The sequence below is a fragment of the Thalassophryne amazonica genome, chromosome 14 (genome assembly GCF_902500255.1).
Source record: "Thalassophryne amazonica chromosome 14, fThaAma1.1, whole genome shotgun sequence".
NCBI classification, from domain to species: domain Eukaryota; kingdom Metazoa; phylum Chordata; class Actinopteri; order Batrachoidiformes; family Batrachoididae; genus Thalassophryne; species Thalassophryne amazonica.
Window position 1 is genome coordinate 24,609,104 of NC_047116.1, and position 19,182 is coordinate 24,628,285.

Sequence of the window (19,182 nt, forward strand, 5' to 3'; positions counted from 1 at the left end):
TGATACCGTGAAAGACGAAGGTCGGTCGGTTCTGCTGTTTGGACTGTTAATAACCCCGAAACCAGAAAACATGTGAAACCATAACGCTGCGCTTCTGTCTGGGCTTTCCTTCATTAATTATCAACTTGTTCCTGTGAGTGAGGAATGTTAAACACTTTTAAAAGCACGCTGCTGCCTTTGATCGCTGCTGTGGACCAATAGTTACACAGCAGGAAACACGTGGGGAACTTCAGAAAGAATAACTGCTCTGATTTAACACTAACCGACAGCTCAAAGTGCACAATATTAATCATTACTCGTAGCACTGTTATGGAAGTTTTAAAAGGAGTGTCATATTTTTTAAGTGTTCAGTTTAATAGTAGTATATTTTGGGTATTTTGTCATCGCAGTAACAGCAGTACACTGAAAAAGGGAACACCCAAAGAAACTGCTTCCATTGGGAACACATAAGTGAATTAAGTTTGTCAAAATTAAGCTGGAATAAATTTTAATTATTACATTAATTTGGATCAACCTAATTATTTTGAGTGTCACCAACTGCAACACTTTTTCATAAGTTGCTCCTACAATTGTTTTTTATTCAGTGGTGTACTTGTAGTATTAAACATATATATATTCCATACATATTTAATATATTATGTAGTATATGTTATAATGCTATGCTATTTTTATTATTGTTATGTATACATTTTGCCCTAGTTTATTTTAAGTAGATATTTTAGAAGTATTATGAGTAATGTTAAGCTGGCAAATTATATTTTACTACTTGTAGTTTATTTTACATTTCCAGTTTTGTACAAGTATATTTTGAAGTTGATGTATAAGTCCCTTAGGCTGCTCCCTTGTTTTCAATCTGGGTCGCCACAGCACATCCAAAGTGGATCTACATGTTAATTTGGTGCACGTTTTACACCGGATGCCTTTCCTGACTACATGGAGAAATGTGGCAGGGGTGGGATTCGAACCGGGAACCTTCCGCATTGAAACCAAGCGCACCAACCACTTGGCTACCATTTTTATGTTTTATGTATAATTTTTGATTATACTTTTTATATTGTATCCAACGGCATTGCTGGAGTGACAAAATATTTGTGTACCTTGATTTTTTTTTTTTGTGTGTAGCAGTAGTAGTAGTAGTAGTCTATTATATTTGTATATTGATTGTAATATTACATTTTTAAGTACAGTTAGAGCCATAACTATTTGGACAGACACTATTTTTGTCGGCTAGACGACTGCAATAGAGCTGAAGTGAAACTATCAAGATGTTCTTGTCGTGTGGACTTTCAACTTGAATTGTAGGTGTTTAACAAAAATGCCATTTTAATCTTTTGGGAATTACGATCATTTTCCTCCTTTTTCAGAGGCCATAAGCAACTGGGAACATGAAATATAAGGTGCTCTTTAAAAAACAAAAAGCACCACTTTTATAGGCAGTTTTCTTTCATCAAGTAAGGGGATGGATACTTGAACATTTCTAAATCACTCAGTATGTCTTGGAATTTATTTACATTGATTTACATCATTCAATTACAAAGTTATGTCACTGTACAAGTACCTAGTATTTTAAGTATATATTTATTAATAGTTTGGTGTTACTATTACTGTCTTCTGGATAAATAGATACTTTATAATACAGCTCAGCCACACGATGGCGCTGCTGCTTTTTCCAACCTGTTCTTTTTAAACTAGATTTTTCTTTTCTTTTCATTTTTTGGTGTGATTCTGAATGTAATGAAGGAGTGAAACGTTTTCTTGAGCTTCTTTAGTTCAGCTTTGCTGGGTGGAATTGAATAATGGTGTAGCTGTTGGAAAATGTTTGGAATTCTTCTGGGTAGTCAGTGTCCTACGAGACATTTCTTTTCTGGTGACGTGTGAAAAATGGCCTGCAGCCGCACGCTAGCACATTCACATTTTCTACAGTTGTTGCCTTGTGGTTTTGGAAAGAACATAGTTATTTTCCTGCAAAGCCACTCAGAGGAAATGAACGTTTACCGTATGATTTCTGATGTGCAGTGCAGACAAGCACAGCGAGCACAGGAAAATATGAAATGAGAGGAAATTAAAAACTGTCGTGACAGAGTTCCATCAGTGTGTGTGTGTGGGAGGTGGTTTCAGGATGATCCATTTAATCTCCAATGCAATCAGACAGCTATAATATTTTGATTTAAAGCTTCCGTTCACTCAGAAAACACCCAACCTTCTGAGTGGAAAGTTTCATGACAGTTCAGGCCTGGAATCTGAAAGTCTTCAAATTTCCATTCATTTATTCAAAATATTCAAACATGGCTGCTGATAAGTCAGACGTGAAATCAGTTCTGTTTGCTGCCTGTGGTCAGACAGTCTGGCTGCATGTGCAATTTTTGCATTTTGTTGCCACTGACAGTCATACATTTCACATGGGTGCTTTGTGTGTATGCATGCATATTTGCATTTTATTATTATATAACTATGGCCAGTTTTGCATTGTATTTTGATGAATATATTGTGTGGTGTTGTAGCAATTTTCACAGTTGTGTTGTACAGCCGTGCAACTTGTGAAAAAGAACTATTTCCAAAACAATCAATTAGTCAAGCAATTGAAAAACAATTGCCAGAATTTTTTTTAATCAATAGTTTAAATCACTCAGGACAAATGCCAAAAATTTTCTAGTTTCTGAAATGCAATTTACTGCTTCTCTCAGCAAACAGTCTACTTGGCAGAGTTACCTATCCTCATGAATGACATGGAGCATTTTTAAAAGATGCAACACTCAGAGAGCGTAACCCCTGAACCTTACATGTCGACCACAGATTCATGCAAACTGCTGCTTCGTGAATCAGTGATACTGTAATATGTGGTTCTGTGGTCTTGATCAGTTTAGTCCAAAAACAGAATAATTTTACCTTTGTCTAGCACACAACTCTTCCACCATGTTCAATCCATATTGGCTCATAAATTGAGTTCAAACATTATAACCTTGAGTTTCACATTTTAAAGTCACTCAAGGCCAAAGCTCATCAATAGAAGGGTTATGTATGACATCATATTAATGTTTAATAGTAACCATAGATGTGTCTTTAATCAGTCCCATGATTGCACTCTAGATATCCCCCATTCAGGGTTTTCACGTATCCCATAATCCCTTGCGTGCCAGAGTCGCTGCAGTCAAAACAACATAGAGAATCCACATGATGTTAATTGTAAATGAATATTATACTACAAAAATGTAATTTTTTTTTATGCTTTTCGTCACGTTAATAAGAGACTGCTGCATGATACCCTGAAAACTTGCTAAAGCAATTATAACAAAAAAAACTTCACTTTCCCCCAGAACAGCATGATCAGGAAGCGATTGTAGCTCACAGCAACTCCCATTGAAAATAGAAAATAACGGAGAGACAGCCTGTGATTCTCGCATGTTTACATAAAACAAAAGCAGTAACAACGTCTATAAACCCAGAGAATATATTCACAATAGTTTTAGGCAAAATATAAAAATAGTTTATGTTGCGATGTTAATTGTGTTGTCCGTGTGCAGCAGTTAAAGTGAAGCGTGATCAGAGCGTATCAATGCAGTTCTCAGTTACTGAGATCTTGCAGCGACGCGACCTCTCCGAAGTTTTGTGGGATTTAAAACCTGAAAAGCCTCAATATAAAGGAGGGCTTTTTTGTCATTCATGCAATAAAATTTGTCTTCTGCATTAAACACGTCCCTGGTAAAATTCAATTTGCGACTGTAAAATCCAGCATTAACATCTGCAAATCATCAGACACAAGGGGGTTATTCCCATTCTAATCCAATTCCATCGTTTGCATGGTTTATTTTTCTGTAAGTAATTCGTTCGGCCAAGCTTACCAACAGCGTCGGTTCTCTTCAGCTGACAGCACTATTATTGACATCTGCATAGCAACACAGTGAGGGTGCGGAGTAATACATCAAATGTGAAGCGGTCGAATATTTTGCCACCATCAACGCAATATTTTATGGTCTGAAATCTCACAAGATTAACCAATCAGATTTGTGGAATAAATGTAATTGGAATATAATTATAGACGCTGTTGAACCATTAGGAACAAAATACAGCCACACTCCAGCATCCATCTCCAGATCTAGACACACTGCACTGGGCATAGAAAGTGGTATGACCTGAGACTGCGTGATTCTGATGGTGTGAAGACACCCAAAGAAAGCAAGCGAAGACCACGCAGAAAAGATCTGGGCATGTGTGGAATTGAACCTCAGCCATTCTTGCAGTAATTCCACAGTGCTAACTGCTGAGGCACAGTCCTGCCCCTACATACAGTACAGCACAATATAAACATAGGTCAGAATTTTTTGTTTTGGCTATGCCTGATTTTTGTCAAACTCAGATCACTTTGTCCTTGGCTGATTCTCAAACATTTTACCATCCAAAATCTTGGGGTTTTTGTGTTGACACATAGACAGACACACACAGGACCAACAGTACATAAACACAAAGCAAATTTTGACCTAATTGGTACAACTTAAGGGGACTAAACAAAACTTAAAATACAACAGTTGCATCCTGTATACCATGGCCGACAGGGGTTAAGATTTAAAGATGTTGCAGTCATCTTGCAGTGTATTCTGAGGTTGGATTGTGAATGACGTTTAGCTCCCTTAAGCCCCTTTCACAGCGGGCCAACGTAGAGTTGCGTAATGCGGCGTACCGACTACACCAAGCTTATGCAACCCTACATGGCAATACGCTGAAGGTCACAAAGAGGTTCGCAAAATGGATGCAAAAAATACAATTTTTTGCAGTCTTTCAGTGTAGAGCACTGGAAGTTATAGATTGGGACATTGGCGCATGTCCTCCTCTCTCCTCTCCCTCTGTGCTTTTCTATCTCTTCTCCAACCTTCAAAAGTCCCAACTTCTCCAGACTGTGAATTCTTCGAACTACTGTATATTGGAATAACCATGGAATTGTTCAGCTGGTCTCTGAATGCTACTGACACCATTTTTTCAACAAGGAAATCAGGGCTGGGGAACCCTGCGTGCCCAGATGGAACCTTTCCTGCGGGCTATGTTCTCGACACCTGGGAGAAGTGGCGCATCGCGTGCTTGGCTACACTCTCTGTGGAGGATGTCGAAGATTTATTTTTATTTGGTTTTATAGTAGGAGAGCTGGTGCTCATTGGTTTATGTGTTGCCCTGACCTACTGGAGAATTGGCAAGATGGCTGCTACCAGAACCATGACCCCTCACCTGTCCGTCATGATTAATGAAGTGGGCAAAGCGGTACACTCTCAGACAAAGTTAACCCTTGAACTCAGATGCAAGTTGGAAAATATCTTGGAGCAACTGTCTGCCTTGCAGAGGAAGATGTTGGAGACCAGGAAATACTCATAAATTGGATTTGGTCGGTCAGAGGAGCCATAAATGAAACATCTGTTTCTTTGATTAACCCTAAACATGGCAGGCTTATCAGCCATCGAAGGTCAAAACACCCTGCTGTTTTTCCACCAGAAGGATCTCTACGGCCTTGGTGAACCACTTGGCTCCCCCTCTTATCTTTCTGCCCTCCCCTACAGATGTTGTCAAGGCAACTCCAGACATTATGCACACACGGACAGAAACTGATATAAATTCTTTTACACACTCACGCATGATGCATGCCTCCCCTACCAAGATTTCTACCCCCCCCCCCCCCCCCCCCCCCACACACACACACACACAAACACTTGTGTCTCTGACCCTACCCCCTTCCCCCCAGGCCTCCACTCTGCCGCTTCTTTCCCCCACTGGGAGGCAGCGCGGCTCAGCTGCTGCAGCTTTCCGTTTTCCCCCAAGCTCACGGCTGCGCGTGAGACTGCTACACCCCCCCCCCCCCCCCACCACCATCACCACCACACACGCACACACTCATATTTCCTCAAATTGGTTGACGGACTGTTTTAAATTTTAGCATACATAAACAATCAAATATATATGTGTGGTGTTTTAATTCTGATGAGCCATTATTACGTTCAACTAGTAATAACTGTGGATTAGTTGCTGTATTTTTTTTGTCTGAAGTAATTGGGTGTGATATGAATTGTCCTTTTAGGGATCAATAAATTTGTTTGAATCTTGAATCTACGCAAGTCTACTCAACACTCCGCTAGTGTATGCAAGTCTACACAACACTGCACTACTGTACACCACACCATGCCTCCACAATTTTACGCTAGCCTACACCAGTCTGGTGAAAAATCCTTTTACTTTTTTTTTTTTTTATCAGTACATACCTGCATTGCTAGATTTTATTATAATGGCAGCGAAGCTTCAAAACCACAGAAGAAGAGGCGGGCCAAGCTTCCCCTTTGCATGCGCAGCCATTCCTGCGTACTAGATATGCAACTCCATGCAGGCCGGTGTGAAAGGGTCTTGCTGAAAACCTGTTTGGCCCATAGACTACAAACACAATGCTGCAGCTGATTGATTACCAAAGTGTTCACATCGTAGCCTGCTGTGTCAAATAAAACACAGTTGAGCTCCATTCAGTAGTCTAAATATTATTCTTGTCATTAACCTAACCAATAAACAGTTTAAATTGTTATCTCTCAAGTGTTTCGTAATTCAATTAAACTTTAATTAATTTGATTTATACAGCACCAAATCACAGCAAAGCTGCCTCGATGCGCTTCACACCAGTAAGGTACTGGCAATAATGTGTGCAGCTGTAGTTCAGGTGGCGATGATCTGTGATGTCACAGCAGTAAATCTCATCAGGTCGAATCCAACTGGTTCAGGGAGCAACCGCATCGGTCACAGCAACAGTTGTGACCACATGATTACGCGTAAATATGTTAGGCGTGTGCCTAAGGAAAGACGACAAAGCGTAATCACGTTCTCCCAGCTGATGAATACGTCCTTCACAATCGTCATTAGGGGTAATAAAAGACTGTAACCAAAAGGATTAGAGAGTGCGTGAGCAAGAAATTGTCCCTCCATCTGTCACACTGTAATTGTTTCATTGCTAATTGATCCATTACGCCCTAATAAAATACAATTCCAAATGTTAAGCTTGTTAAAGCCTGACAAAGAGAAGAGAATATGAATTAATTTAAATACCACACCTTTAGTATCTATGAGTACTCATCATTAACTTGTCCTTTATTTCCTAAACCATAAAAATATTAAATGCACAGGTATAATTAGATAATTTCTCACAGTCTTTGTCCATAAGAAAACAAAGACAAATAGTTTGATATGCAGATATAAGATGATATAAGAGTTCTGGGGTTCATTTCAGTTTATATTAAATGTGGTGTTAGAGTTTTGATCTTTGAGGTAATAGTACCCATGGGCATGAAGACAGTAAGGGTCATGACAATCTGACATTTGACCCCAATGACATTGACCTTCAGCCAAATGATTGACCTCTGGCTGACCTTTCCTGAGCAGTTCTTGAATCCACCCAAATGTGGGCAACATTGGGTCCAAAACAGGTTGAAAAGAAAATTCCTTTGACTTCAAGCTTTGCCAAAATATTTTCATTCAGGGCAGTTTTGGTGCCAACTTTCACTGACATAGCATTTGGTCAAAATCGGTGCAATCCTGGGAGGAGCAGGTCAACAAACAGGAAAAATAGACACAACCTTTGGCCCCAGTGATTGACCTCTGGGTGACCTTGCTGGTGCAGTTCTGAAATCCATGTTTGTGACACATTTGTTTCAAATCGAGCAGAAAACTAATTTGTGAATCTTGGCCTCTGCCAAAATGAATTCTTTCAGAGCAATTTAGGAGTCAACCTTCATTAACATACCAAATTTGATAGAAATCAGCAAAAAACCTGGGAGGAGTAGGAAACTAACACGCACCTCCACATGTGCCACGTTTGGTGCAAATTGGAGAGAACTTAAATTTTAACCTCTGACCCAATAGCCTTGTCCCCAATAAATTTCATCTCACCTGGATAATTCAAGAATCCATCTTATGTGTCACTACTTTTGGTGGACATCAGAGTGAAAATGAAAATTTTGACCTCTGACTCCAATGAGGCGGCACAGTGGTTAGCACTGTTGCCTCACAGCCAGAAGGTCATGGGATTTCTTCCTGGGTGGGCCTTTCTGGTTTGCATGTTCTCCTCGTATTTGCGTGGGTTCCCTCCCACTTCAAAGGACATGCAGGTTTAGTGAATTTGAAACTTTAAATTGGCAGTTAGGTGTGAATGTGTTGGTCTGTCCATATGTGGCACTGCAATAGACTGGCATCCTGTCCAGGGTGTACCCCACCTCTCACCCTATGACTGCAGGGATAGATCACCCTTCAGTGGAGTAAGTGGGTATAGAAAATTAATGTGTGACTCCAATGACCTTGACCTGTGCCAAAACAAACACCGGAGTTGACTTTTATCCACATGGCAGTTTGGGTGGAAATCAGTCAATTGGACCTGGATGGACAAGAGGAACAAACAAAAACAAACATTGCTCAAATTGTTATATCATCTGAATATAAGCTGTTATAGCTATAAATATATGAGACATGTCCTGGGTCTGGCAGTCTTGATGGCAAAATATTTAGTGGTTCTTTCTGTTTTTCTTTGGTTCTTTCTTTTTAGAGTTTCATTGAATGTAACAGAACTAAACTGTGATTGAATTTTTGTGCTTAGAGAATCACATCTGAGCTTAATTAATCTTACACAAAATCATTACAGAAGTAGTTTCTACAGGACTACACATCCCCGAACCTCCTCAACCCCACCCCTGATTGCCTCTCACTCGAACCCCATGGCCAACTTTATGGGTTTTACGTGGTCACACAATGGGGAAACTCCTTGTAGCCATTACAGGATGACCCTGACCTTACTGCGGGACGTACAGACACCAGCCACTTACCAGCAAATTTTCCTATCCTGGATCCAGGAAACTGCACCTGTTTCCTTCTTCCTTTCAAAGCAAAAAACTGCATTTTGATTGAGGCATAGGTCTTTTCAAAGTTGGATAGTGACCAGAAAAATAAGAGGTTGTGCAAACTACAAGTGTCCAAAATAACTGCAAGATGTCTCCTTTCAGTACTTGCAACACTTCGACAATAATGTCTCTGATTATTGCTGATGGGCATAATTGACAAAATCTGAAAACTGGATTGATATCATGGTCATTTCTTTGTTTCCAGATGTTGTGGCATTACACAGTTCCTGACCATTTTGTGACAACAACTTCATAGCCATGTGTGGTGCACTATGTACATACGAGTCTGCCAAGACCTACCACCTCACTACAAGTTGCTATATGTTGTCATGATGGCAGCAGAGAGGTGACATGTTTTGGGGCCATAATATCCCAAAACTTGTGGCCACTGTCAGCCATCCACAGTATTGTAGGAGTGACCATAACTTTGCTGATATACCCCATGAAGTACATTGACCACAAATTAACTCATGACCCTACTTGAACCCTTTTAGGCACAGGTCAAGGAATTGTGATATCCGTAATTCCTCCTTCACATACAAAGGAGCCAGTTAAGGTAGTCTGGCCATCTGATTGTGACGGCTCCTGGACACCTGCCTTTCAAGATCTCCTGTTCACATCAACTAGGATTAAACTTTGAGCAAAACCCCAAAACACAATGAAGTGAGTATACATCCCATCTAACTTGGGAAGTGTATTGAGATCCCCCAGAAGAAGATGGAGGATATGAGAATGTCTAGACTTGCATTTTTAACCTCCTGCCACTGTGTTGAAGCTCCAGATAATTGGGGTATTGTTACACTGTATAATGAGGTATTTAGTCAATACTATTGTAGTATTTAATTTTGTCACAGCCACATGTTCCTCTGAGCGGACCAGATCCTGTCAGATAGCAGAAGTGAAGCAGAGTAGGTCCTGGTTACTGGTACTTGGCTGGAAGTCCATCTGTAAACTCCAGGAGCAGTGTGCAGGTTTCTCCAAGTAGAACTGCTAATATGTAGCACTTGTGCCAAATCCCAGTGTGGACCAATATCAGATCTGCTGTGGCAATCAAGTGTAGCCAAAACAAAACTGAAGTATTTAATTTTGAGTACATAGTCAAACTAAAATCTAACATCTAACTACCATCTAGCATCTAGCTAAAATCTAACACAAAAAACAAGTCCATACATATATGCTCTTTGAGAAGCACACTTCCTCTGGCCTTGTCGCAGACTGAATGTTCCCCATAAAAATCGGTCCCCCGATGACGCAGTTCACGGATTAACACCTCGTTTCTGCTTCAAACTGCACTCCAGTTATCATCAATCTCAGCAACAGATATCTGAAGTTTTTGTACAACGATCATTTCCACATTAAGTCAGAATTATTTCATCATAAAAGGCAACGGACGTGATCAGAGTGGCGTGGTAAATAAACTGCTAGCTGATGCATTCACTGCGTGTCAGACATTTCAACTTGTCACGGAATTTCGCAGTTTCTGCTTAAAATGGCCCTTTTTCTGCTTAAAACTGGCTTTAGAATGATTTAAGAGGTTTTACCTTTATCATCTGATGATTAATAATCCCATTAATCCATTTGATTGCTTTGGGTGAAGAGACTCTGTCTCAGATGTGCTGCTATGGTCCAAAATGACGCATGCGCATATGCAAAAGGTGGACTGATTTTTAGGGACGGACACACCAGTGTCGCCGACTGAACAGTCCCCCTAAAAATCGGTCCCCCCGATGACCCGGTTCATGACTCGGTTCACGGATTAACGCCTCGTTTCTGCTTCAAACTCCACTCCAGTCATCATCTATCTCAGCAACAGATATCTGAAGCTTTTGTACAACAATCATTTTCACATAGATTCAGCATTATTTCATCACAAAAGGTGGCGGAAGCGATCAGAGTGCCGTGGCTATATGAGCTGCTAGCTGATGCATTCACTGCGCATCGGACATTTCAATGTGTCACGGAATTTCGCAGAGTTTCTCCTTAAAACGGCCTTGTTTCTGCTTAAAACTGACTTTAGAATGATTTAAGAGGTTTTACCTTTATCATCTGATGGTTAACTCACTCGATGCCATTGACTCTAAAACGCGTCTTTTCCGATAGCAACGCCCCGCGCCAAAGACGCATCATCGAGCCAATTTCTTTTCTTTTTTTTTTTCTTGTGGTATGTTTGTTGTTGACATGGACATAGAACTCAATTTTCTATGGGTCTTGAAAAAACACTCAAATGCTGAAGAAATCCTGGCACTGGGATGTCCCGGACTTTGAAAATGGCTGGCACTCAATGAGTTAATAATCCCAATAATCCATTTGATTGCGCTGGGTGAAGCGACTCTGTCTCAGACGTGCAGCTGTGGTCCAAAATGACGCATGTGCAGATGCAAAAGGTGGACCAATCTTTAGGGGCGGACCATTTGGTCTGTGACACCGGCATAAGATCAGACAACTTGGAAAGAACTTTTTATAGACCAGACTCTACAGGCTTTATCATCTTTTTCTTGATTCTTCTCAAAAGTGCATACCAGCCCTTCCTGGTTTCCTGACACCAAATAGGACATTCCTCCCCAGCTGGAGGCTATTGAAAAAACTTGTAAAAGCCTGTCAGATTTCCATCCTCATCTTTCCATTGCTGTAGCCCACACCCACCGCTTTGTCTGAACTCTAGCACATCTTTAATATTTACAGCGTGGATCTGTCTCTCAGGGAGGATTTTCATTCTAGGGATTGCTCTGAGTGACAGGAGAATTGAAACGGAGCACTGCGGGGGTGTGTCTGAAAATACAGGCACATAGTAAGCAGATGGTGCAGCGGTGATTCTCACATGCAGCCAGCAGAGACTTTGATAGCAAGAGGGTTTTGTGTTGTCACTTTTCATTTGTAGTCTCAACTGTCAAATAAGACGTTTATTCTTTCAATCTCTTCCTTTCAGGAGACTGAACAGAATGCCATGAGACTGACATGACTCGGAACCATTGTTTTTGAACAAGAGACACATGGTAGCACGCACACGTAGACCGTGTGTTGTGCTTTATTATGTTGCCCCCAGAGGGGGCAAATCAAGTGCAATATTTCGCAACTGTTGGTGATTGTATGAGGCACCAAATTGCACAGCAAGTGAGAGATTCTTTTTCAATATGGACTTAGGAGCCATGGTTGGAAACACATTGTGTTGCAAAGACCTAGAAATGTTTTGCCAAAGTGTTCCGAGTTTACTACCAATAATTTGCAGTAATCACGTAACGTTATGGTATCATCTCCATTTACACATACTCTCCGTTGTTTAATTCTGGTTTGCTTTGTTTTGTTGTACACTATGCAGTATGTATAGCTTTAATTGACCACTTCCAAATTACAGCCCTCCATTTTCAAAGCCCATAACTAATTGGGCACAAATCATCACTTTTAAAGCCAGTTTCTTTAGACAAGTCAGGGGATGGATACATGAACATTTTCAAGATTCTGAATATGTCTTGGACTTCATTTATATCAACAGAATGCAATGGACTACAATTCTGCAGATGCTCAGTGTTTTGTAGTGACGCCTCCGAAAAGCTTATAGAGTCATGAGGTTGTTGGATGGAGGTGTTTGGCAATTCAGATGTCTTTGCAGAAGACACTAAGTCCCACTGGAATGAGTTTGTGCCAAAAGAGAGGTTACGTAGGGAGTATTTTGAGTTATGACATTTTGGCCATGTAGCGCATTTCTATGTGCATGATCCAGCAAGCACATGTCTTTTCCCTGGCTGTGGCAGATAGATAGTTGTTACTGAGCGGTGGAGACAGATCAATTGTGTTCCTGACTGGTTGCCATCTAGGACCCAGGGCAGTTCTGTGGTGTGGTGTATGTGCAATTTTGCAGCACCAGTGTGAACCCCCAGACTTGCTTCACATTCACCTATTGACACGCCAATGTCAGTTGATGTCAGTGTGCTGTGCACCGGGAACAACTTTGTGATAAGAACCTTGTTCAAGGGCACCTGAATGAGTATCTTGGCTGATGGGGGATTCAAACAAAGGAACATTCCATTCCATTTTCTTCCGCTTCATCCGTAGTCGGGTCGCAGGGGCAGCAGTTCGAGCAAACCACCCACTCCTCTCTGCACCAGACCCCCATGGCCCCCCTGTGCAGGTGGTGAACCCACAGGAGGGCAGGCCCACGTCGCTCTTTCGGGCTGAGCCCCACCAGGCCCTGTAGGCTAAGGTCTGACCACCAGGCACTCGCGCACAAGCCCCAACCCCAGGCCTGGCTCCAGGGTGGGGCCCCGCCATACCGGGCGACGTCTCAGTCCTTGATTTCATGCTGGTCATGGGAGCTACTGAACTGCCCTTAGTCTGACCCATCACCTAGGACCTGTTTGCCTTGGGAGACCCTACCAGGGGCACGAAGCCCCCGACAACATAGCTCGTAGGATCATCCGGGTACGCAAACTCCCCCACCATGATAAGGTGGCAGTTCGAGGGGGAGAACAATGGAACAACCATTAACAAATACAACCAGTATGGCACTGTATGGTAATCTGTTTCGAGTAGGCAGTTCTAAAATGCTGTGTGACTATGCAAGAAGGAAACAAGTGAGGGAAGCTACTGAGACACCCACACAACTCTGAAGGAGTTACAGGCTTCGGTGGTTGTCACTGGAAAAACTGATTTAATCATTAAGAAATATAAACAGTATGGTGCTGCATGGCAAATCTGTCTGGAGTAGGCAATTCTAAACTGAGTGGCTGTGCAAGAAGGAAACGAGTGAGGGAACAGTATCACAATTTTCTTTGGGTGTGAAAAAGCCTGTATGTAGGATTTGTAAAAAGTACTCACCCTCGGCAAGAACCAAGCATCTCTCCAGTCTACAAAAGATGAGTTATTTATCTCTCTCTCTCTCTCTCTCTCTCTCTCGTGATAGACTGTGTGTGAGAAATCACACTGTCTGTCTGAAAAGTTTAGGGATTTTCAACTTTAAAGCACTTGGAGCATCTGCGTACACACACACACACACACAAAAGCAAGTCCACTCTGAAAACAATCTGGAAAGACTAATCATTCACACACAAGCTTAAAGAACAAAGGCTAAATATCATTAATGTTGTGTTTCTTGTACTGAAAACTTAGGAAATCCTCATTTTTGTGTATTGTTACAGCATTATTTTTTGACACAAGTCACATAAGTACCTCAAAAACTAGGAGAAAAAAAAAGACAGTCCAGAAAACAATTCAAATGATTCCTTCTATGAGCACAGAACATGTCTGGTGAGCTTTGGATCATTTGAATCAGAGTGTCAAACCTCTGTCCCATCTGCTCCTCCTCAGCTCTGTATGTCTGGAATGGGGTGGTAAAAGTACAATTCCATTATACTACACACAAAAAAAAAAAAAGCAAAAGGACAGTAGAGGAAACCTGAAACGGATCCTGACTCTGAATATCTGAATGGGCTGGGCTGAGAGCACATTAACCTGCCAGTGAGGACATGAGCACTGCTGATTATTTCCACCCGCTCTCTCACTCTCTCCCTTACATTCTCTTGTCTGCTCTCTCTCTCTCTCTCTCTCTCTCCTTCCAGTACCGGCCAGCTCTCCAGCTGTAGGTGGAGCTGGCTTTCCTGGAATTGTCGGGCAACTTTTCCTGTTGTGCTTGCTGCCTCTTGCTCAGTCTTTTGGTAAATGACAGACCTGCTGCAGGATTATTGGGTTTGGGAGGACTCGGGCCGTCTGGATCCTCAACTTGACAGCATGCTGCTTTTAATGCTCTTATAAATCTATTTCCATGATTCAAGGCAGAAGTTTTTGTTCAGCCAGCATGTCTCAGCAGTGCAAAGGGGTGCGAAATCCATCGGTGGGTAAAGTGTATGAATGGGGCTTGTATGTGCTGTAACACCAGTGTGCTGTGGCTCTTTGCCATAGTGTAATTTTACAAGCTTTTTGTAACTTCAGGGGATTTAACTATAGACGATGACATCAGATGATGACTTTCCTCACATTGGGCCTCATGTATCAACGTTGCGTACGGCGATATTTGAGCGTATATGGGGTGTACGCCAAAACGGCTGCGCTACTTGGCATTTATCAATGTGGTCGTTGGCGTACGCTGCGCTGAAAATATACACCAGGTCAAGAGGTGGCATAAATTATACACCAAAATGAACCAGCGCTGGAATCCACATAAAAATGAAGATGATCAACATGATAAACAGTGCCATTATACAAATCAATGCATATGTTACATAAATAACACTTTCCTGATTATACTACATAATAATCAATACAAATCCCACTGTTGCAGGATTGTTATGGAGCACGATCCGTGGCGCTGACAGGAAGGAAAGCGCTGCTCGCCTTTTTCTCCAGACTTCGAGCCTGGAGCCAGAGCAGCGCTGAGCTTAACTTTATGTGGTGTGATCGTTTTAGACAATGAAATTGATAATAACTGTAGTTTCGTCATTCCATTAATTCGCCCGTACTGCAGCCAGGTTTTGTCGTCTCCATTCGGTTGTCACAATAAAATAAATACAGAAATACATTTAAAAAATAAAGAAATCCGACAGATTAGGCGTGTCTTATTAATTGAGCGGGCAAATATCCACATGTCAAGAATTATTGACATGTGAAAAGAGAATACAGTGGTCTCTCGCTATAACGCCGTTCACCTGTCGTGGCCTCGGAGTCTCGCGGAGTATTTAGTCCAATTTTGCATGCCTTTTTTACAGTGTTCTGTGTTCTGCGTATCTGTTTATAAGAATCTTGTTGCCCAGAAGACAAAAGAGCACCAACAACTACTCATAACTGTGTTTGTCACATGGAAACAAACACCTGCTGCAGCGAGATGTGAGTGGAAAAAGGCGCGACGTCAGGATGCAGAGGAGCGATCTGTGAAATACTGGTCAGTCACTATTAATAATTTCTTATGTGTCCGATCTCGTTCGTTGATCGTTAAAATTAATTCGTTAGTTCTAAATGCCATCATAATTATTTCTAGGAAAACGTTCTATTTTTATTTCTCAAACAAATGTTTGGGCCTGAAAACAGTTTGGTATTATTTTCCTACTAAGGTTTGAACTTTGAGAGTGTTTACAAACGAGAGAAAAGTGAGAAAATGTTCATGCCTGATTGAGAAAGTGTATAAACTGTGTAGTGAGGGGTTTTACAGCTTTGAAACGTCTATAATAATTGTAAAAAATAACGCTGACTACGTCGCGGTTTCACGTATTACGGGCTATTTTTTAGAACGTAACTCCAGCGATTAATGAGGGACCACTGTAACACTTTATTGATTATATTGATAATTGACAATTGATACGATGGCTGCTTTTGACGCTCTATTGGCACGCGGCGTGATTGATGGAGTTCTTTTTCATTGCCGTCTTTCCGGCTTCTATGTCGTAAAATGAGGGTGTGTCTGAAGCGGAGTCTGAATATTTATGGGCGTGTTTATTATAATTACGATCGTTTCCACCCGCCGCATTTATCAAGATCACGTCAGGCGTACGCCAGAAATGGGCAGGTGCGCAATGCTTGATACATGTCACGGCGACTTTGGTGTATTTCAAGTTTACGCCATAAATTTACGCCACAAGTGTGCAACATTGATACATGAGGCCCATTGTGTGTGTCACACAAAGGTCTTTATTCATTTTTGTATTTGGGGCAGTCTGTTAGAATCAGGTCCGAACCGCTTTAACCAGTTTGGCAGAACACTAACTGCAATGTAACCTGCAAAGCAAAGATAAAAGATCTGACAGGTGATTTCATTTCACAAGCAACTGAATACATCTCATTTTATCAGTGTGGTTTGCACATACACAGTACCTTTTGCAGTGTTAAATTAACACTGCAGAAAGTACAGTATATAGCAGACCTGGGCAAACTGCGGCCCGGGGGCCACATGCGGCCCTTTGCATGTCTCTGTCCGGCCCTCATGAGGTCTGTCATTATTATTACATATATTAAAAATGTCAAGCTTGTGTGTTGCAAATCATTAGAGAGGCTTATTTAGGTATATTTAAATATTTACATATTATTACAAGAATAAAAATTACCCATAAAAGCTATTAAATAGGTAATTATTTGTAAAATTTGTAATGGAGACAGCCGAGTTATCGATGGTGTGGCCCTCGGACATAATTCAGGTTCCCTATGTGGCCCCTTGTAAAAATTAATTGCCCACCCTTGGTATATAGTATTACTCAAACTCTCCCATAGTGTTAAATCAGTCCTTGTGTTCAGTCAAGTTGATCAACAGTAATATAATACAGCTGATTTAATACTCTGATTGAGTTGGATTAACATTCCGATATAGCTTATTTAACACACTGACAGAGTTGGTTTAACATTCTGACAGAATTGGTTTAACATTGTGAAAGAACTGATTTAACACTCTGACAGAGTTGGTTTAACACTCTGACAGAGTTGGTTTAACATTGTGAAAGAACTGATTTAACACTCTGACAGAGTTGGTTTAACATTCCGACAGAGCTGATTTAAAACTCTGATACATTTTGTTTAATGCAATTGAATTAACACTCTGACAGAGTTGGTTTAACATTCCAATAGAGTTGAATTAACACTCTGTTAGAGTTGATTTAACATTCTGATAGTTGGTTTAACACTCTCATAGAGTTGGTTTAATATTTCAATTGAGCTGATTCAAGACACATTTCGTTTAACATTCAGATTGAGTTGAATTAACACTCTGACAGAGTTGGTTTAACCCCTTAACGCCTATTGTCGCATATATGATACAATATTTGACTCAAATCTGCAACATACCAAATTAACCAGTATGCCTGTTGTCGCAAATTTGCAACATACCATTATTATTATTATAACATAAATTATGACCAAAATACCAAAATAACAATTTATTTTTTGTGCAAAAGTGTAATTAATCTCAACATTATTTACCATCTACTTAAAGGCAAAAACACACACAAAACATTTTTTTATATACAGCTATATAAATTCAGGCGTTAAGGGGTTAACATTATAATTGAGCTGATTTAACACTTTGATAGAGTTGGTTTGACATTCCAATACAGCTGAATTAACACTGTGATAGAGTTGATTTATCACAGCAAAAGAGTTGATTTAAAACTAGAATGGCACAATACATATTCACTGAAATTTTCTGTGCATCAATGAATAATTCAGAAATACTTTATTACGTCCCCCATGGAGGGTTTTTGTGACTTGTCTGTTAGCAGGATTATGCAAAAACTAACAAACCAATTTTCTCGAAACTTGGTGTAAGGTTGAGCTATGGAGCAAGGAACAAATCATAAACCTTTGGAGCAGATATAATTAAGGGTCTGGATTCAGCCCCTCTTCAACTTTGAAAATTCACAAAACAATGCCCTATTTTGCAGAGATAATAGTAATAATAATCACACATATGTACAGTGCTAATATAGAAGAATACAGTAGAATTCCCTTTATTGTCATTATACAAAATGTACAATGAAACTGGAAAGAGCTTCTCCTTTTTTCAGTGTAAACAGATAAAGTGGGGAAAAAAACTATAAATAGTTATAATTATAAAATTCTACAGCACGGTGCAATAACAAACTCTATGTACAAGTATAACATGAGAATATAAGATGCTACTATCTATGTTATCTCTTGAGAAATTTTTAAGAAATGTTGAAAAATGCCTTAAATTGAAATGTTAAAAAAGTTATAAATAAATAAATCCTGGATCTGCTGCCTTAATTGTATCCACTCAAAAGGTACATAAATTCTTCCTTCTTCCTCCAAGTCTCAAGAAAATCAGTTTTGTCATTTCTGTGTAATCCTACTATCATTTATCACTACTTAGAGAGATACTGTATATGTGAAGTATTTGGGGCTGCACATGCTCTGAGAACACTCTCCAGTTTAGAATTCAGTTGCTCCTTTGCACAACATGCTTTTAACTTAAGCTGTTGAATTCAGAATCAAATGGAAGCCATGAAATAATATTACTACGTATTAAAAGCCTTGATGTTCAACAACGTTAGTAGACGCAAGTTTTTGATTCTCATATCTTGAAGACTGGATGCATTTACTGCTTTGCCTGTAACAAAAAGCAACAACAAAAAGCATCAAAACGAAGGGTTACAGACACAAAATAATCGTCAGAGATTTGCAGCAGTTCCGGCCTGTCTTGTGCCGTACACTGAGGTTTTGAGCAAAATCAATGCCTTTGCAGCCTGCAAAGGCAATTGTTGCCTCCTCAGTGGCTTCAAAAGGCTTCTTATGTCTAACTGTCCTGATAATGAGCTTTTGCCTTATTCACACTTAATGAGTGGAGGTAGAG

The 19,182-nt window shown here is 40.4% G+C and overlaps 1 protein-coding gene across 5 annotated transcripts in view; it reads left to right on the forward strand.

Moving 5' to 3' along the window:
* mid1 (midline 1) overlaps positions 1 to 19,182 on the forward strand; it is a 96,960-nt gene that overhangs the window by 42,540 nt on the left and 35,238 nt on the right. The window contains exon 1 of one of the 5 annotated variants that reach the window (XM_034186441.1): positions 14,531 to 14,727. The exons of the other annotated variants lie outside the window; for them this stretch is intronic. The gene's annotated coding sequence lies outside the window, so the exon portion shown is untranslated. Of the gene's footprint in view, positions 1 to 14,530; positions 14,728 to 19,182 lie in introns of those variants that run through there. 5 annotated transcript variants of the gene reach the window in all.